Below are 22,495 nucleotides of genomic sequence, written 5' to 3' on the forward strand. Positions count from 1 at the left end.
TGCAGAAAGAAACAAAACAAAAAAGTGCTAACGAGGGGAAAACACGCGCGAAAACAAGCACACACAAAGTTTTCACCATCGCGAATATGTGCGGGCATGCACCGGCGAGAATAGCAACAATTGCAAAGCGTCACACCAGGCAGGTCGGAAAGCATCACGTCAGGTGGCAGCACCGCTGTCATCATGGGGACTTCCGTGGAATGCAGAAAGAAACAAAACAAAAAAGTGCTAACGAGGGGAAAACACGCGCGAAAACAAGCACACACAAAGTTTTCACCATCGCGAATATGTGCGGGCATGCACCGGCGAGAATAGCAACAATTGCAAAGCGTCACACCAGGCAGGTCGGAAAGCATCACGTCAGGTGGCAGCACCGCTGTCATCATGGGGACTTCCGTGGAATGCAGAAAGAAACAAAACAAAAAAGTGCTAACGAGGGGAAAACACGCGCGAAAACAAGCACACACAAAGTTTTCACCATCGCGAATATGTGCGGGCATGCACCGGCGAGAATAGCAACAATTGCAAAGCGTCACACCAGGCAGGTCGGAAAGCATCACGTCAGGTGGCAGCACCGCTGTCATCATGGGGACTTCCGTGGAATGCAGAAAGAAACAAAACAAAAAAGTGCTAACGAGGGGAAAACACGCGCGAAAACAAGCACACACAAAGTTTTCACCATCGCGAATATGTGCGGGCATGCACCGGCGAGAATAGCAACAAGGGTCATTGACAGAATGGCGTACAAGGGAATTGCGAACATGTTTGGGCATGCACGGACAAGAATAATAACAACAAGGGGAAGACTTTCTGCTAATCGCAACAAGGTAAATCGACAAACATACACTACTCCAATACACGCTGACAAGTAATCGCAGTTAGGGGGTAGGTAAACGCGTCAACAGAAGAAGTATTAAAACGACAACTCACCGACATCCAAGCATATCTGTGTGCACACACACACACACCGCCCTCCATCTTCTTTACATGACTAAAGAGTTCACCAGCACATCAACGGTCACGATACGAGCGACGCGCCAGACGTCCGCACCCGACGAGAGGCAAACAGAAAACTGAATCTGGCGCCCTCTCCGCGGAGCATACGTCACACGCGCGCGCGCTCGCAGCGCCACCACGTCTGCCGTCGGACGTTTCGGTTTTGGTCTCGTCGCCCTTCACGTCTCGCGCGCTCGCAGCGCCACCACGTCTGCCGTCGGACGTTTCGGTTTTGGTCTCGTCGCCCTTCACGTCTCGCGCGCTCGCAGCGCCACCACGTCTGCCGTCGGACGTTTCGGTTTTGGTCTCGTCGCCCTTCACATCTCGCGCATGCGCTTCGAGCACGGTGGTGGTGGTGGTGGTGGTGGAGGATTCGCTTTCGTTCTGACGCCCATTTCTTTACGTTTTTTATTTGGAAGCGCCGTATAAAGGGAGAGCGCGCTATCCGCGCGTTATCATTCAGGCCAATACTTGGAAAACACCATGTGTGGTTTATTCTCCTGCGTTTCTCGCCGTCGCCAGGAAAAGACAAAAAACGAAGAACTTCGCGAATTTATTCGCGGCATCGTGGAGGAAGCTTTTCAAGTCCACCGCCTGGAATGGTTGCAAGCACGTCAAGAAATGTGTCAGGACAAGATGAAGACGCTCGACCGCATCTTAGCGGCGGACAGACTGACGAGAAAAAAGTCCACCTTTAGTCTGGATAATCTGTATTGGGAACGCAGTTCGGACCTCGAGGACGACGACGACGTGTAAATAAAAGCGATGTATTTCTCTACGAGTCTCAGTCTCTTCTTTTTCTTCGCGCAACGTGTGCACACACGTCATGTCTAACCCCGAACCTTTTCGTTTCCGCCATCCTTTTCGTTGTATTTTAAGCGGCCCCTCCATGTGCGGTAAATCCACATTCGTAACGAACGTGTTGAGGAACCTGAACAACGTCGTGGACAAGCCTCCCTCGCAAATATTCTACGTGCAGAAATATGCGTCACCGAGCATGCAGGACGAATTTGGGGACTCCGTAAAATTTACCAAGGAGCTACCTCGCGAGTGGGATACGTCGCGCGCCACGCTCATCATCGTCGACGATCATATGACCGACGCCAATTCCTTGAAGGAGGTGACCGATCTTTTCATTCGGGGTTCTCACCACGCCAACGCGTCGATCTTCTTACTCGTACAAAACATCTTTTTCAACAGTAGCCATTTTAGAACTATATCCTACAACGCCAGTTACGTCGTCCTGTGGCGCACCGTGCGCAGCGTGCACCAGATGGAACATTTCGGCCAACAGCTATTCGGTAGAAAAAGATTAGAGTATTTTCTGGACGCATATAAACAAGCGATGTCGTCACCCCACGCTTATTTACTCGTGGATCTTCACAACTATACGCACGAGGACCACAGGTTGCGTAGCAATATTTTTCCGAGAGAACGTCAATATATCTACGCTCCGAAATGAATCTCCGTCCTCATCTCACTTTACTCAAAGTACTTTCCACTTTACCCCCTCCGCGCCGTCGTCACGTCTTGAGACGTTCTTCCTCCTCCGACATGAAACACCTCTCCGAAATTTGTCTCAATGTGTTGAACGGAAAAGTGTCGTTGGCTCCAGATACGTTCGCGCGTTTGAAGAAGCACAAACGCTTCTTACGCCGGCTCGCATACAAAAAGATTCACAAGAATCCGCAACGTTTGAAGCACTATCTGTCTCAGCAGCGAGGGCAGGGCGTTCTTTCGTCGGTGGTTCCTCTCCTGCTTTCCGCCGTGTTGAACCTTTTCGACAATGGCCAAGAGAATTGAAGTGACCACTTCTATCGGAAATATTCTTTCTTCTAAGGAGAGTGACGACGTCAAAGTGAAACTCATACTGCAGGCACTGTACCGCATACTCAAGCAGTACGGATTCGATCCCTACGACAATAAAAACAAGACGTCCGACGCTACAAATGACTTTGACTATTCGCTCCTCTCTCCAGAGGTTGACGAAGAGGAAGCGGAAAGAGTCGTCTCAGAATTAAAAAAAGTTATTTCCTGGGATAGCGAGGGTTGTGTCTCCGTGTCGGGCAAGCCCATCAGGCACTCCTCCGTTTACGAACTCGTTAATTATTTGTTACAACGTAAGACAGGGAAGAAACCTTCCTGGTTCCCCAAAGTCTCGAAACTATTGCGCCTGATTTCCCTTCCCAAACCTCGCGAGTCTCAGCAGCAGCAGCAGCAGCAGCAAGCCTCAATTGCGTGGACGACTTATGGAGGGATATGAGAAACCAGAGGGTGGTTTGGGGGGCGTGGACCGCTATAGAAAAGCGCATCACTTGAGCAAAAAGAAGGCTCTTGCCATTCTCAGAAAGCTGGACGCCTACACCCTTCACCATCCGGTGAGAAGAAAATTTAATAGGAGACGCATCATCGCGCTCAAGATCAACGACGTGTGGCAAATGGATCTCGCCGACTTTTCAAAATACAAGAGATTCAACGGTGGCTACCGCTACATTCTCGTGGCGATTGATTCCCTCTCCCGCTTTCTGCGCAACCTCCCGCTAAAGACGAAACGCCCCGCCGAAATGAAAAAGGCCATGATGCGATTTTTTCGGGGTGGTAACGTACCTACACGCATCTTTTGCGACAGAGGCGGGGAATTCTACAACAAGACCGTCAAGGAGTATCTCTCACGAAAGAAGGTACACTTGTATTCGACCTTCTCTCCAGTAATCAAAGCATCGCAGGCAGAACGCGTGATACGCACTTTACGCGACAGAATATTCCGTTATTTTAGAGTAACGGGAAAATACCACTTTGTTTCCGCGCTTCCCAAGATCGTGCGCGACTACAACAACACCAAACACAGGACTTTGGGCATCAGCCCGTCCGAAGTCACACCCGAAAACGAATTGGAGCTGTTCAATAAGATAAATGGGAAGCCCGTCGTACCCTCCGTGAAAAAGAAGCTCAAACTGGGGGATAAAGTGAGGGTCCTACTTCACAGAAAAGGTTTTCATAAGAGCTCGGAAGGGAGTTGGTCGCCTCAGATTTTCACCGTCTCCCGCCTGAGAGACACCTCTCCTCCCGTCGTACACCTGGAAGATTACCGGGGTAAAGAAGGGGACGGATCTTTCTACCCGGAGGAGGTACTCGTCGTAACCCGAGACGCCAATCAGCCTTGGCCAGTAACGAAAGTGCTGAGAAAGAAGCAACTGAACGGTCAGAGCTTCTCCTTGGTTCGCTGGTTCGGTTACGACAAAGAACACGACAGTTGGGTTCCGAGCAGCGACGTGGTCAAGATTGGGAAATGACGTCAGACATCTACGTCCACCTGCTCTCGAACGCCAGCATGGATAAGTTTCCTTCGAATAAACTCAATGCCTTCACGGTAGCTTTCGATACTCCCCTTCAACTCTCGGATCGCTATAAAGTCGGCCTGATGGATCTCAGCATAAGTAACGATTTTTTAAATATCGGATACGAAAAGCAAGATGCAAAAATCGAGGTTTCTTTCGAGGACACGGTCGAAGCCGGGAGAACTTTTCGCGTCACCTCGGATCTCGAGAGGGATTTGGGAAAAGCCCTTTCGGAATTTAGCGTTTCTTTCGTGTACAACCCTGTTGGAAATTCCTACTTGACTCCATATGGTATTATGACACCAGGTCCTACATGATGAAGGAACCTACATACAAATAGGATCCTGTTTAATTGTGGGTCCTACATGCAAATGCGATCCTACATATAAACAGGATCCTATTTGGTTGTTGGACCTACATGCAAATGCGATCCTACATATAAACAGGATCATATTTGATTGTGGGACCTACGTTGGGTCCTACATGCAAATAGGTCCAAGTCTCTCGTGGTGATCCTGTATAATTTGTGCACCCTATTGTGCTGTGTATATTAGGAAATAACAAATCATGCAGCTTCTGTTTTTTTATTTTTTATTGATATCGTTCATCATCCCTCTGACATGACTGTTGAACAATCACACTCTTGCCTGATGTACAGCGTCTTCAACACCTTTACAGATCATGCTAGATGATAGCTCTAAGATACATTTCTTGTAGGCATCTGAAACAATAAAGTGAGTTAGGAAGCTAGATTTAACAAGGGATAATACATTATGTGTCACATAAAATATGCCAAACTCGCGCACAGGTTAACCAGACTTCCCACATATGCTGTTACTTGAGGTCCAAAGACAATGGTTTTGTTTGTTAGCAGTAAGATCAATTAACTATGACAACTGGGGCTACAGCAAGGGTGTCAGTAAGGCATTACCTGAACAGGGTGAAAACAATGCACGTTGAGTTATAATATCCGCAATTATTTACATTCTGTACATATTCCTTCCACACTCGGGGAAAATATGCATGTCCCAAGCTGAGTTATTATGAATTAATAACCAAAAAAGGAAGATCTGTATCTTTAGAGCACCGATACCCTGTAGCAGGGCCGCTGAAGCATCACACATGATATCAACCTGATGTTAAGTGATGATACAGGTTAACCAACAGGGTAAGAGCACAAGATTACAGATGGAGGATAAGGAAATAGGTAACAATAGGGTAATAATCGCACTGAGCGGATAAAGTTATAGGAACCCACACGCTAGGAAGAATACAACGCAAAAGGTGCACGAAACATGCACACAACTAACCTTCAATTCACGAAATCCAACAGCTTTCGGTCTTCCAAGGTACACACACAGAAACAGGTCCAGATACCACTAGTAAGGCATGAAATACAGTCACAGCACTGCGGGGCACCAAAACCACCAAAACTACGACGAAAGACGCTTCCCGAACGAGAGCTCTCTGGACATGCGTCCGAACGCTTCCAAGATTTCCCTTCCAAATGAGCTGGAGGAATTCCAAGCTCCAACGGCGCCACCTGGCTGTAACGGCTCTCCACCATGCTCTCCTCGCGCTACATCCAGAAAGCAGAAAGTCGCGCGTACGGGTGACCAGTGCCATTGGAAAGAGGACGTTTTTCCCGTCAAAATAAGTCTTCAATCACATTTCTACGCCAACAAACAACCGACATCGAAAAAAATGCCCCCAGCCCCATGTATAACGAGCCGCTTTTGCCATGTTGTCCTCACTCGAGAATGGAGAGAGATAAAAAGATCCCGCAAGTTTCTAGCCGTTCGGTGTTTGGAGTGCACGAATCCGTTAATAGGTGATTCAGATCTCCCACAGGGTTCAAACCTAAAAACAGGGCCGAAGGTTGCAGAACTAGGAGAGTCAGCCTAAGGAATTTCGGGAATAACGCCATAACCTGTAGTAAATAGACGGAAGTTGCGAACTGAAAAGTTGTAGAGCAAAGAACGAAGAACACGCATCCAAAATTTCCAGTAAATTGGACGTTATGTAAGCGAGATTACGGCACTAAAGGAACGGCACTCACGGAAGCGTCTCCGAGCAGCGTCAGCCAGACTTGCTGGCGCCAGTGCCATGACTCTCCAACTCCAAAGCCCATATCTGGGGAACGGAGAGTCGCGCGCTTACGGGATTGAAGCGGTTGGAAAGAGCACGTCAAGAGCTTCAAAACTATGTCAAACACGACTCTGTAGGTGCTATTAAAACGGTTTTAGGGAAAAAACAGCCGGCAGTCCCATGTATTGGGAGGAGTGTAAACACGGAAACCTGTACCTCGAGAAGCAGAAGACTTTGACAGCTGTAGTAAATTTTGCCACGTTCACCGATTTGAGGCGAGTACACTCTAGAAAGATGAAAACTGTCCATCGCGGGCTTCCGTCCGAAAAAGGGCGTCAAAGCTTAGAAAAACAGAGTTACGAACGCGTCTCTGCCCACAACCCCCGAACCGCTAAAGACCGACCCATGGTTCCATTTGACCGATCGTAGAGCGACTCAAGTCCTACTAGGACGGAAATTCTGGTGTCGACATGACCAGCGGGGCGGATGTTACGGAGCTCCGAATGCATCGGAAGTGCAGACGGAGGCCTGGAATTTTCAAGTATCTCGACTACTCTTAGGATTCCTGCGAGCAATGAGCGTGTACGTGAAGGCGAAGGATTGGGGAATCCGTGACAACAAACCACGTCCTGATAGAACCGGTTTAGTCCTAGAAATTAGACCGAGAACCCCATCGACACCGCAATGTCGCTCGATGGGGTTCAACCGCCACCTCGACCTGTTGCGCACTACTGTCGAAGTTTGTGCTTAAATAGCACTCAAAGGAATGCACGCATCATTGTATGCTTGATGGTTCGTCGACTAGTAATGGACATACTCTACGCATGTTCCATAAATGAATGCCAGTCCATTCACTTGTTTTTAACCTAAAAATATATATTTAATTGCAGTGGTTCTAATAGAATTCGCACTTGATAACCTGCCGTATGTATGCGCGTTGGCAAACGTGATTGAATATGACTAGTTCGTTCTAGGCCCCAGTTTTGAAGGATATATATAAATATATGCAATCAAATAATGTTTGTTGCTGTGTTAATATATCACTTCCATATCTCAAAATAATTCCCCACGTCCTCCACACATGAAACCAAGCAGGTCACGTACGATCTCCCATAGCTCCTTTTTGATGCCTTGTAGGATCCTACAAGTCTGCTACGTAGCCGGATATAGGCAATGTAGTGTCCTACAACTCTCCTATATTGCCGAATATGGGACAAGTAGGACACCACAACTCTCCTACATAGCCTAATATGAGACATGTAGGATCCTATGACTCACCTATATGTGAGTGAATATAGGACATGTAGGATCCCACAACCTTCCCACATGATACAAAATAGGACATAAAGGATCCTACATCAATTTGTATAGGATAAATAGGATCGCATACAACCTATTTGGCTTTTTTTCAACAGGGAATAAATCGCGATACGACTTTGTATTACCCGAAGACGTGAAAGCCGTGGAATTGGACCCTCGGCTCGCACAGGCGCTCGACTCGTTACTGGCATCACGCGAATCAGGTCGTGCGGTGAAGCCTCTTAAAATGAGCGAGCGCGAAGCCACCTCCATCTTATTGGAGCACGCCGCACCCGTCGCTTTCGGCGACGTCACTTTGAATTCGCAAACCACGTCCCTTCGTAACACACTCAACAAGTATTTCCAGACGCACAAGATGGAAGCAACGCTAGAATTCGCGGATAACGTCTACTCTCTGAAAACACCGAAAGAGTTCAACATTCCAGAACCTTTTTTAAAGCTGCTACAGTTCACACCCGTCGAGGGGCAAGAAGGAACTCTGCGCACCTCGCTCCCTGTAACGCGTCAATTTTCTTTCGTGATCAAGACGAAAATTCCTCGATCATTGCAAGTACATCTACCTCCCGGCTATTATGCTACGCCCCAAGCACTTCTGGATGCGATTAACCAACGCGTTGGTGAACGCGTGCACTTCAGCTTCGATCGAGCCGAACAGAAACGTAAAATTCGGCTTTCCGAGGGAACCTCCACCCTAAGACTTTCCGAGTACCTGGCCGTGCTTTTGGGTTTCGAATCGCGTACCCTGTTCACATGGGAGGAGGAGGATGCCACGAGCTCAGTCGAGGTACTCCTGGAACCTCCATTTCACAACATAATCGTCTACACGGATATCGTAGAACCCACCTACGTGGGGAGCGGAAAAAAATCGATATTAAAAATACTACCCTTTTATTACGAGAAAGACAAGCACGTCGTTACCTACACGTTAGATAACATCCAGTATTTTAACCTGTCTCAATTCGAAATTCCCTCAGTGACGATCGTTCTCGCAGACGAAACGGGAAGACGTTTACCGTTGCGATCTAAAGGTAGAACCAATCTAACGTTGCATTTCAAATATGTACCGTAATTCTTCAAAAATAATCCCCGTGTATACGGGTCCCCTTTTTCAACGCGGTGGCGGTGTGTTGAGCAACATATCCAAATTTATTGTACCCATCTGGCAACAAATAAAACCTATCGCCAAGAAAACGTTAAAGCGCTTGGCGCGAAATTTGGCCGACGGCGAAGGAATATCGCGCGCAGTAAAAAAAACAGCAATTGCGACGGGGAGAGACGTGTTGGATTCCATGCAGGGCTCGGGGAAGAACAATGGGAGGATACGCCGCAAAAGACAACAAAAAGCCACACCTGTCGAAGCACCTGCAGACATCTTTGGTTCTTTTTGAGCGAGAGGGTCACATATCCACTTCGCTCCCGTCATGACGTCAACGAAAGGAAAAATACAGACTCAACGGTCACCGCATTGTCTTACGAGTGACGTGATGATATTCGACCGCCCTTCTGTTCAATACGGAGTGGAAGATACTTCGTACCAACTTTTTTATCCGGTCAACGGAGTAAATAATTCCGTGATCGAGTTTTGTATTCAAAATTTACAAAGGGCGCACTTGGATCTCTACGGTAGCTTTGTGTCTTTGACCGCGCGCATTGTTCGCGACGACGGGGAAGAAATGGACGAGAAAGATGTCGTTTTCCCAATAAACCATCTGTTGAGCGGCATGTTTAAGACGGTCACCGTTTATGCGAACAACAAGCTCGTCAGTTCCAACGAGTTGTACGCCTACAGGAGTATTTTGGACGTCGTGCTACATTCCACGCCTATGGCTCAAGAAACAGTGCACGCGGCTGGACTCTATGTCGAGGACGACGAACATTTAAAGAACGATTACGACGTCTCGTCTCGCGGTCCGAAACAACGTTACGAAACGACGAAGGGTGGAAAATACTTTAACCTGGTCGGTCAGATCAATACCGACCTGTTCCAACAGCCGCGACTGATGCTACCTGCCGTCGAAATTCGCATCATTTTCCTATTAAACAACGACGAATTTAAACTCGTATCGGTCCCGAAAGACAAGAAAACGTACAATTACGAGGTGGACATTAAAGAAATGACGTTACACTTGAAAAAGGTGACGCTGGCACCTTCCCTGTTTTTGGAATACGAGCGGCGCCTTCAGAGCACACCTGCTATCTACGTCTTACGCGGATTGGAAACCAAAGTGCGGAGTTTGAGTGCCGGGAGCTTGGACGCTCACTTTGAAAACGTTTATCCCGAAAGGGTGCCTTCCAAATTATGCGTCGTCCTGCTCGCCACGTCCGACTTTCTCGGTGACATCCAGTCGAACCCCTACAAATTCCGCCATTACGACCTGTCTCATTCGATGCTCTCCGTGGACGGTCAGCAAGTGCGAGCCGAGTACGACTTTCAGAACGACCTCGTCAAAATTCCCTACTTTAACTTCTTGCAAGAACTGGGAGAGAAACATTTCAAGTATAGCTACGACCGATTTAAAACGAACGGGTTCCTTCTCTACTTCAACTTGGACGTGGACAAGTGTTCTTCTCCTTCGCATTTGAACGAGTGGCGAAAAGGAAACGTTCGCCTGCAATTACGTTTCGCTAAAGCCCTTCCACACGCGGTCACCGTCCTCTTGATTTCCGAGTGTCCCAAGCTCATGTGCGTCGACAAGGACCGCACGGTCACCTTCCCATAGAACAAATGTACGAGAGCGACATCTTGGAACTCGTGTCCCTGAACCCCCTCGCTTCCTCCATGCTGAGAGGCATTTGCGCTTCCGACGAAGCCTTCGTTTTACGCAAGCCCGGCTATTTAATCATCAATACCGAAGAGCGAAGAAATCGCGGGCAGCACTGGGTGCTTTACATGAAAAACTACGACGGGTCTGCAGTGTTTTTCGACAGCTACGGACTTCCCCCCATCGAAGCAAACCTTCGAAGGACTTTACTAGTGGACGAGTATAACGACCAGTGTATTCAATCACCCTTTTCGCCTTACTGCGGGCTTTTTTGTATCTACGTAGCCACGCGCATGTCGAAACGCTACAGCTTGAAAAATTGTGTATCCATATTTTCCTGTAACCTCGAAGAGAATGACGAAACAATAAAACGTCTCCTCGTGAGCGAACTCGTTTCGTAAAAAATAGTCTATTTATTCACGACATACACAAGACCCTTGCGAGACGATCTTCCAACGTGCTGACCCGACGCTCGCCGTCGTTGCCGGTCACCGTGACGTCGAGGGATGTGTGGAGAAGCCAGTAGCGACGGACGATAGGTCGGTTGAAACCCGCGTTGATGAGACACGGGTCAATTGACAGTCCTCGTTTATACTTTTCCAACAGCTCGAGCTTGTAATCTACGAATCGCTTCATTTTCTTTGTAATCCTCCCACTGGCGCTGAACAGACGTAAGGGTATCGTCTTGAGAATCGAGCGAAAGTCACCCTCGCAGCCATCACCGTGAATATAATCGCGTAATCGTAGCAAGTCCCGATACATTCGCATTTGCACAAAGGTTGCAAACCGCTGCTCGGGCGTCATGACTGAGACATGAATGAGAGTAGACAACCGTTTTTTTTTTTTTTATTTATAGTGAGAGGTTACATGAGAGAGAGAGAGAGAGAGAGTTAGCCTCCAGCTTTGGTTTCGTAGCCGGGAAGACAGCCCAAATACGGGCGAAGGCTCGAGTCTAACCAATGGCTGGGGTTTCTCGACCAAAGTCCACCGCAACGACAGGTTCTCAGCTGATCACCAATCCGCAAAAAGAACGTCTTCGGAGGAGGCTTGAAGGTTAGGACCAAGGGCAGATCTCCCGTCAGTAGCCATTCGTAATCTGCACGAAAGGAGTGTAAGAAGCACGTATTTTTAAAAAAAAACAAAAAAAAAAAAAAACACAGATACACGCCACAGTCTTCTTCAGTCACAGAGTGACACTGATGATCCATCTCCTCCATCTTCTTCTTCTTCTTGTTCTTGTTGCTTTACGAGACGAATTCCTTTACAATGTACGTCGAACGGTACCGTCCGACAGCCGAGAAACGGTCGAATCAATCGGTCCGTCCAATGCTTTTGCTCTGAAAAAATGTGACTGGTTATAGAACGCATTAAAAAAAATAACGAGGAAGCGTACCTTTGGACCACAAACCACCGCAGTTGGTGCAGAAGAAGCGTGCGCTGCCAATCTCCCGAAACACGTGAGGTGGGAAGAAACCGACTTCACGAGCCGCAAAGTTGTTGAAAACTGAAAACGAAACACTTCAAACAAACTTTTTTTCTCAAAAACGGCCATCACTTACGAGGATCTTCCAAGCTGAGCATGGTTTTCTATACGATTGCTCAAACTGTCGCTACTGCTTCGAAATTTATACTAACGTTTATTCCCTCTCTCTCTATCGTCCTTGAACGTGTTGGGACATGTTTGGAAACAGCGGTCAGAACCATCATTTGGAAGCAACGATAACAACTGTCTTATTAACATTTGAATTTGCGCGCGCGCGCGCGCGCGTCATATTGAACGAGAAAATGGCGGTTTCCCGTAAGCGATACTATTACGCCGGATGCATGCGAGCGTGAGAAAGCACGGTTATAAGATGGACCGTTCCTCTTGCCACCTCATCTTCTATTCCCTGCCTATCATCAACCAACCAACCAACCAACCAACCTACCAAGCGATATGGCTCGTCGTTTCCAATCCATCTTCGACCTCCTTGTCCACATCCGTCCCCTCTTTGGTAAGTCTGTTCGACATTGTATAGCGTCTTGTTTATTTATTTATTTATTTATTTTATTTCATGCATTTCTGTAGGGTTTACAGTTATCGCAGTGGTAGAAGCGTTCTTCCAACTGATACCGGCGACGGGGTGCGACGTCCCCCGCATGGACGTGGAGGCCTTCTTTCAGTGCTTCACGTTCAGTGAGGACGTTGAAATTCAGGACGCAACGGTGGCAGTTTTCATGGGCTACTACGTGACTGAGTGGACGCAGATTGCTATGCGTCGGGGACTGGACGGAGAGCTATTTTTTAGACTCCCCCGAAACTTAGAGGGAGAGCTCTGTCTTGAAGGTAATCTTCCCCTAAGTTTTGAGGCCGCAAGAGCGCCTCCTCCGGTCCCTCACCACTCAGTGGAACCAAGTGAGCAGTGCGGATGGAGAGACATCCTCGAACGGTGGTGCGAACGCAAATCCCGTAAGTTTTCCGAGAGATCTTTCTTGTTCGATGTTTCATTCTTTTTGTTTATTTCTATAGGCACGACCCTTGGATCCTCGATGAACATGACGAGGAGGAGGAGGAGCAAGGAGGAGGACGTCGACGAGGTCGAATAACTGTATATACCGAATAAAAATTTTCCCTGTCTTCATTCTCTCTCTCTCTCTCTCGCGCGCTGCGCTAGCTAATCGTTCGTGAGAACCCTGCTCAATAGAGGAATACGAAACCGTGCAACCTGAGCATGACAAGTGAATATGTGGGAGCAACCTACCCAACATGCACTCAGTCAGTCAACCAGTTAGTCTTCATTCGAAACGTCCATCCGAAATTCGCGATGAGGCGTTTCGAAAGTGTGACGCACTTGTTGCGGGTCATGGAGCCGTCGAGTGGTGAGTGCTCATCATCATAGAAAGTGTTGTTTATTTATTTATTTATTTAACATTTGCATAGGGTACACCATCCTGGGTATCGTGTCGCTGTTCTTCCAACTCGTGGATTACCAACGACGTCCCCAGGGTGGTCTTCGAGGACTTTTTAGAGTTCCTCGTTTTTCCCCCTGGACGACGCCGTTGAGGAGGCCCTCAACACCATCCTCCTCGCCTATTACAGGGTGGAATGGGAGGGCAGGGGTCTACATCGCCACCCGTTATACCAGAACCTTGTGTCAGTGCCCAGGAGCCTGGTGGATGACCTCTCCGACCTCGATGTCGATGAGGCCATCCCCCTATCCACTGGAATGATCGAGGAGATTATGCACTCACTGATCTTCCAGTGGAATACCTGCGCGCACAGGCGAAGCGGACCCCAATTCGTAATCCAGTAAGCTCTTTATTATTTTATTTTGACAAGAATAATCACTCTCGTGATTCTATATTAGCAGGTTGATAGTGCACGACCCGGAGGACGATGCGGAGGACGTAGGGCGAGGGACGCTAGGTTAGGATAGTCGTTAAAGAAAAGTTGTCCTTCCTAACGGTGCTTTTGATTTCATCCTAGACCCTCCCTTCTTTTTTTTTTTTTTTTTTGCACGTGGTAACGTGCTTCGAAACAACGGTTACAACAACCACAAGCAACGTGATGAAAACAGGAGGCTGGACACGAACCCTCATCTTCTGTGTTCCAGCCTGAGAACATCAATTGCCTTCATGTACAAGCAACGAGCTTCGAAACAATGGTTACGGTGACAACAACAACAACAAGACAACAAAAATCAAGGAGCATCGAAACGACGGTTACGACAGAAAAAAAAAAAGGTGGAGCTTGGAACGCAAGTGTCGATTTCACTCCGGTAAGACTGAGAGGGGGAGAGAAAGAGGAGAGCGGTGTCAACTATAAAAAGACAGTCTTCGCAGGAATTATTGCAAGCCCGCAAGGGCCATCCCTCAACGACGTGGACCGTTTCGTTGAACTACAAACATGTAAATCGAATGTGTTTGATGATTGCTCTGTTTGTTCTAAATTTTTGTACGTTTTAGGGGATGATAGTCGCTGACACAATCTTTCATCACGCACAAGTTCTACAGGGGCACCGTTAACTGTGTCCATCCTTTCCCCAACAACCACAACATCAACAGAAACAACTACTACCTCAAGTGTTTCTTATCAAGAAGGAAAGAGTGAGTATTATTTTTTTTTTTTTTTTTTTAGAGGGGAATCTCGTATTGATTGTGCTCGGTCGCAGTGCCACGCTGTCTCGTATGCCAGTACGACCCCATCGACGCCATGCTCCGTGGCCGTTAGAAGAGAACACGAGGATAGAATAGAGAATCTCGGTAACAGCCCGATAGTCATTTCAGTTGATAATGATGATGATGATGACGAAACACTTATCGTCCGTCTTTTGTAATGAATCAAACAGATGACGAAACGACGACGACGACGACGACGAGCCCCTAGATGGGCACGACATGCAGGACGAACTACTCATGTGGGAAGGGGATCAGTCGTATGCAGATTTCATTCCTCTGTCTGGGTGGGTGGGAGTTGAAACACCAGATGCAAGCCAGAATTTCGATGGAAGATGACCCCGTGGAGGGTCGCAGAATCGTAGAATTACGAGAACACGTCGTAGAGAATCATCCCTCCGTCACGGAGAGACGATTCCTTCCTTTTTTTGTCACAGATGAGGCATTTGACGGAACGGCTACTAGGTACACGCTTCTCTGTTCCCCGCACGACGACAACGTTGACGATTTGCGACTCTATTAACCGAGCATAGCTCCTGTAATCAATGCGCGTGCTGGAAGCTTATCCCATGCCTTTCAAATTTTGTCTGTGCTCGAAGGCGCTCATGGTTAAGGACGGAGCCGACGGGATAAACTTCGCACCTCCTTCACGTAAATCTTCACATGAGAGTGGTTTATTAACCGTCAAGAAATCGATAGGCGCGTTAAACGCTGTCATCGCAGAGTCCTCGCAGCGCGTCGAAAACTATTCGAGAGAAGGGTCGGGCTTCACTTCCAGAGACGTTCAATGTGTCGACCTAAAATAATACGTTTGAAATCGAAGCGGATTGGGTGCACTATCGAACTTCCCGCGTCCTTAAAGGAAAAAAAGAAGGATCCTGACAAACGTCAGCTACCGTGGAACCACGAAAATGAGTGTTTCAAGTATAGCGTGCTGGCGCTCTTACATCCGCTAAAAAATAACCCCAACGATTTCGTCAGATACAGGAAATACACGGATCCTACGAATCCGGAGACGCGCGTAACGTACTGGCCGCCCTGCTTCCCAGTCACTTACGAAGACTATTTCCCTGTGGGAGAGAAAAAAACAAAATCTCCGTGTACATCTACGTGTTCGACGAGCAAACGTCGACGGTGAGCACGGGGAGGGTTCCCTCTATGCTGTATACGGATAAAGTACATTTGCTCGAGGTTAGGGGTCATTTCTATGGAATCAGAAATTTAGCACTCTTAATGGGACGAAGTGACTATTTTTATTGCGAGAAATGCAACCAAGGGGCATCTAACGAGAGAGGCGTTGGAGCGCCACGAACGCCTATGCCGGGACCTAAATGAAACGATTTTGGAAATGCCAAAAGCGGGAGAAAGCGTCTCCTTCACCAAGATACAGCACATGCATCCCTACCCCTATTCGCGGTACTGGACACGGAAAGCGTTTTGGAAAAGGATGCGCTCGTTAAGGACGCAGTGAGTGTGCACAGGATGAGCTCGTACTGCATCGTTCTAGTGTGAAGTTGCGATGAAAAATAATGGACGCAGATGGGTATTTGGGACCTAAACGCGCCAGAAAAATGCTTGCTCGCACTCAAGGGATTTAGCGAACAAATTGATAGGTTGAACCGCCTCCCCTCTCCGTTGGTCATGAGTCCGGAAGACCACCTTTGTCACCAATGCGCAACACACTGTAAATATTGTGGGTTGAATTTAAACCGTGACACGCGGAAGGTGTCGCACCATGACCACACCCGTTTCGTAGAGCCCGGATCCTCGAATTTTGTCGCGACGCTGTGTGATACGTGTAACCTTACGTGTCGTAAACACCAAAGAACTCGTCGTGTTAGTGCACAACCTGCAATACGATTTGAGCTCCCTTCTCCGCCACATGCACGTTCTAAATCTGGGGTGAACCGTGGATCTTAGCGTCTACCACAGAAAAAATACGAGGGTTCTCAGCATTGGTGATCTCCATTTCCGCGATACCACTCCAGTTTTTCAACCTCTCCTTGGTCGAACCTGGTGGAAACGCTACTTACGAGCCGGTGGCGAAAGCGCCTTCCTTTCTACCGCACGCTCAAAGTTTGATGAGCGTCTTCCGCTGTCTCCTAAGGAAAGGCGTTTTATCCGTACACCTTCGTCGACAGTTTCGAAGCGTACGATTTGCCGCGCTACCGGACCAAGGAAGCTTTCAAAAATGACCTGAACGATGAAGATATCTCGGACGAGGACTATCAGTACGCCCGTGATATTTTTGAATATTTTGAATGTAGCAACCTTGGCGATTACACGCGTCTCTACGTCACGCTCGACACCTGTCAGCTCTGCGACGTCGTGCTGTATTTCAGGAAGATTACGCTAGAGACGGATGGGATAGATATCTTACGCACCGTATCCCTCGCCAGTTACGCGTGAGAGCAGCGCACTGAAGCTCACCAAAGTCAAACTCGAGCTCATGAGCGATCGTGAGATGTACGAAACGATCGCAGAAAGGGAATCAGGGGCAGGCATTTGTAACAGCTTCCCACAGATATTGTCGGGCTAATCAGAGGGATGCGACGATTACGACCCTCAACAAGAGAAAAAATTTATTCAGTACTAGATGTAAACAGTTTGTACGCTTATGCCATGACTTTCCATCTTCGACCGGAGGTTTTGAGTGGGTCGATCCTTCCAGCTGGGGCGATATCGATTTTCTCAAAATTCTCACGATTCAGAAGTGGGATACGTGTACGTGGTAGACCTGTCCTATCCCGAAGAACTGCACCGCTCACGAGGGACTTCCTCTGGCACCCGAACACAGAACCGTGGACGAGGGTCAACTATCCCCCTACCAAGGAACTTGAAGGAGGCATTGGCACTGAACGCGCCACCCACGAGGAAATTGTTACTGACATGTTACGACAAAGAAAGTTACGTCGTGCACTATTATCTGCTCGCTCTCTACGTGAGGTTGGGCATGAAAATAAAACACATTCACGCCATCCTCATCGTTCCGCCATGACAATTTTTTTGTCCGCCTTCGTGCATAGAAACCTCGCATAGGGATGCCTCAAACCACGAAATTCGAGCGTTTAATGCTATAAAGACCATAACAAATAGCACGTTCGGGGAAAACGATTCAAAATGTGAGACGGCATGAGAGGTACAACCATAGCCTACGACAAAGAAAGCGCGCTCAGAAAAGCTAGTTCCGTCGACTTCCAGCATTTCCACATCCTGAGTGACAAGTGCATCTTGTACGAGATGAAACAGCGTCGTATCAAATGCACGCACCCCCCTTACGTGGGCTTTGCCATTTTAGAGATATCCAAAGTCCGAATGTACAGCTTCATTTACGAGTCGCTCTTTTCTCGCTTAACCTGTCCAGTGCAGTTGATCTATGGAGATACGGACAGTATAATTTTTGCTCTCACGTGCGAGAGCCTCGTAGAGCAGCTGATGAAAATTCAGCACGAGCTAGATCTCTCCTCCTATCCACCGGACCATCCACTTTTCAACGCCGAGTCACGCGAACAGATGGGGTACTTCAAAGACGAAACGGGAGGAGGAGTTATTCAGGAAGTCGTAGCCATCCGAGCCAAAATGTACAGCATTCTCTTGGCCGGAACACACAAAACAGATTGCTGAGAGCGAAAGGAGTTAAGAAAGGACGTGGTGAGGAGGACACTTATTGCACGAAGTGTACCGAGATTCTCTATTCAATGAAAGGACAGTCTCTCAGAAGCAGTGCACCATCCAGAGCATAAAGCAAACAATGTACACCATTTCGAGAGTCAAGAAGAGCTTGGTCCCCTACGATGACAAGCGCTATCTGGTCGACGCCGTACGTTCCTTTCCTTTACGGCAGCTGCGAATACGAGGGTAATTTCCGCTCTGTGTGTCTCAATGCATTGTAACAGAACACTCACGTTGTTTGCAGCACCGGAAAAACCCGGAAGGGAGCCCTCGAACGTCATCGGGGATTGAGTAATACAACAAAGGACCAAGTCTGTGCACGCGTTGTCATAATAATCGAGAGAGTCTAAAAAATAATAAATTGTAGCTCAGAAATATAGCTTCTGTCTTTCGCGCGCGCAGGAAGAGAAGGTGGTTGGTCATCGTGCTAGCACGATGGTGAATTGACGTATAAACGACTGTCTTTTGCACCATCACTCTAGCCCGGTAGTCAAGCGTAAAGTCGACACTGCGATAAAAAGACGAAGACGGGAGGAGCACGGGTCATCGTGGCAGTGTGGTGGCGGAATGGATGTATAAAAAGAATGACCATTCCGACATCGTGCTGGTCAGTGACCGCCGCAATGACGTCGCTGCGATGAAGATTACCCGTACCTTTTTTGCATGTCCGATCTTCTCGTAATGTTCTGTTCGTGTGGATCGAGCAAGTCAGGGAGTGTGCGAGCAATCTATCGACGTGCTCAAGGGAAGAGTATATGTTTAGATTCAATAAAGATGTTTTCCATGAAAAAACAACAGAGTCTCGTCAAAGTTATTCCGACTGTTTAATGCGTTCCATTTCGATGTCTAAACGGTATTTCAATAAATCAGTGACAAATTGACAATGTAGACTGCTTGCTGATGATGTTGGTTCCGCAGTAAATACTTAATATGAGCAACGGCGCGAGCGAGGAGGTCCACGATGTCTGCAGAAACGTAGTTGAATTCGGTGTTCGTCGACTTCAAAATTCACTGATCACTCCGAAGGTCCATCCAGAACGCTTATAGAGACGTTCTTGTAACGGGCGTATATCCGACGCACCATTTCCTGTAGGGGGCCTGGGGATATCTTTCCTATATTGCCAAATGCCACCATGTCTATGACGTAGCGAAAAGCAGAGATGACAAGCTCGTTTCGGGGACTCTCCTTGCTGAAACAGTCATTCTCCAGCTCTTCCCAAGAAGCGTGGATACGAGGACAAGTTTGCAAAGCGTGGTAACTGAACATTTCCAAGTATTGGTCTGAATGATAACGCGCGGATAGCGCGCTCTCCCTTTATACGGCGCTTCCAAATAAAAAACGTAAAGAAATGGGCGTCAGAACGAAAGCGAATCCTCCACCACCACCACCACCACCGTGCTCGAAGCGCATGCGCGAGACGTGAAGGGCGACGAGACCAAAACCGAAACGTCCGACGGCAGACGTGGTGGCGCTGCGAGCGCGCGAGACGTGAAGGGCGACGAGACCAAAACCGAAACGTCCGACGGCAGACGTGGTGGCGCTGCGAGCGCGCGCGCGTGTGACGTATGCTCCGCGGAGAGGGCAGGCCCCCACAGCTCCCCCTCTTCGCGGCTCTAAAAAAAATGTTTGCACGTCATAAACACGTGGTATTACTCCGTCAGGCATCATAGCTGATATCCATTGGCCGAAGGACATTACGCGCTCCGCTATTGGTTGGCAAAGTTTCAAAAGAGCATTCTTTCGCGGGCTGCCTGTCCGGCGGGCAGTTACGAGAAGAGAAGGGAGAGAAGTGGCAGCGGCGTCTCGCGTTTCGACGATGTCAGTTGACACCACGGTATGATGGCATTGTTCAAAGAGAAGTCCCAGATTTGTTCGTGTGTGAAGGTGACTCAGCGCGTGTTGTGATGTTTCCCGACACAAGTATCCTACGTACGAACAGTCTCTCGAGTTCAGAACTGGAATGCAGTGGTGAGCTCACGCCTGAGGAACACTTGTGAGCGCCGTCGCATCTTCAAATGCAGTCACAACGGAGACAGGATTCCGTGTCCGTGCGACAAGCATTGCCCGCTGCGTTGAAACCTTCGCACTGCAACCAACGAAAGGAGATACTAACCGTGAAATCGCGTGCACTCGTGTGAGCGTCGCTCACTTCTGGAGTAGAATGTATGTTTTTCGAGTTCGAACTTGGTCAACGAACGCAACGATTTGGACTGTGTAGGCACGGTGAATATTTGTGTCAGACTATTGAATCAGTACGATGTTTCAAATAAATGTGTATTTTGTCAAAAATTTGCCTAGTTGTTCTGGAATACGGAATAACAAGCGTCGGGCATGAAAACCAGTAAAAGTAAAAGCCGATGGTAGCCAGTACTGGCCAGTACCGGGCCGAAAGGCGAGCCAAACTGAGAGACTCCTGATTGGCCGAAAGGTAGGCATCATAGTTCATTTTCATTGGTTGCATGTCCAGTGTTGCCTGAATTATCTCAAACTATGGGCTCTATGGGGAGCTGTGGGAGCCTGGAGAGGGCGCCAGATTCAGTTTTCTGTTTGCCTCTCGTCGGGTGCGGACGTCTGGCGCGTCGCTCGTATCGTGACCGTTGATGTGCTGGTGAACTCTTTAGTCATGTAAAGAAGATGGAGGGCGGTGTGTGTGTGTGTGTGTGCACACAGATATGCTTGGATGTCGGTGAGTTGTCGTTTTAATACTTCTTCTTCTGTTGACGCGTTTACCTACCCCTAACTGCGATTACTTGTCAGCGTGTATTGGAGTAGTGTATGTTTGTCGATTTACCTTGTTGCGATTAGCAGAAAGTCTTCCCCTTGTTGTTATTATTCTTGTCCGTGCATGCCCAAACATGTTCGCAATTCCCTTGTACGCCATTCTGTCAATGACCCTTGTTGCTATTCTCGCCGGTGCATGCCCGCACATATTCGCGATGGTGAAAACTTTGTGTGTGCTTGTTTTCGCGCGTGTTTTCCCCTCGTTAGCACTTTTTTGTTTTGTTTCTTTCTGCATTCCACGGAAGTCCCCATGATGACAGCGGTGCTGCCACCTGACGTGATGCTTTCCGACCTGCCTGGTGTGACGCTTTGCAATTGTTGCTATTCTCGCCGGTGCATGCCCGCACATATTCGCGATGGTGAAAACTTTGTGTGTGCTTGTTTTCGCGCGTGTTTTCCCCTCGTTAGCACTTTTTTGTTTTGTTTCTTTCTGCATTCCACGGAAGTCCCCATGATGACAGCGGTGCTGCCACCTGACGTGATGCTTTCCGACCTGCCTGGTGTGACGCTTTGCAAATGGCGGCGCCCATGGGCTGATGCTGTTACCGAACCTGGACTGACACATTAATGAATTGAATGTGTATAGTAATGACTTGAATTATTAAATGAGTTTAGAAAGTGCATTTATGCGTATGTGCGCTTCTTTTCGTGTGTCTCGTTATAGAATAACACGACTTAACGATAATTTGATATTTTCCTCCTCTCTCTCTCTCGTTGGAATGAATAGTAATTGAATTTATTAATTGAAAATTATATTCTACGCTCTATTATCACATTCTTATGCGTGTATGAGCGATTTTAAGTGAAAAAATCGAAATTTTTTTTTTAAAATTGGGTGGGGGTGCAAATTGCAAAATTGGGGGTAACAGGGGGGGTGAGAGAGGAGGAAGGTGTCATGTTGCTCGTTAAGTCGTGTTTATCCAATACTACTGCCGCAGCGATCATGGCAACTTCTTGCAATTACGGTCGTACCAACCGTACTGGCAAAGATACAGGGCCTAAGTTTATACAGGTGAGTCATTCTTTATCAAGGGATAAATAGGCGTCCATTCTGTATATTTAGTTGACAATTATGAAGTGTTTTTTTGCCCAAAACGAGCACTGGATGCAGGTTGTTTGATCGCTCTTCCGAGGTTCAATCGAACACACTTGCATTTTACCCGGCGGCAAATACAGTTTGAGTGCATAATATGCTTGAGAGAACATGTTACGCTACACTGGTAGTGCTATCATCAATATATGTGCGAGCACTCGAGCGCTTTTCTGCATGCATTGCTAGCATAGTACACGGTGCTCTCTACGGAAGCAAGTGCACATTCATTTCTTTGAATTACTTTCGCGCACATTCGGTATTACGTCATAATAAGACCAACATTGTCACC

The sequence above is a fragment of the Ornithodoros turicata genome, unplaced genomic scaffold (genome assembly GCF_037126465.1).
Source record: "Ornithodoros turicata isolate Travis unplaced genomic scaffold, ASM3712646v1 ctg00000882.1, whole genome shotgun sequence".
Classification (NCBI taxonomy): domain Eukaryota; kingdom Metazoa; phylum Arthropoda; class Arachnida; order Ixodida; family Argasidae; genus Ornithodoros; species Ornithodoros turicata.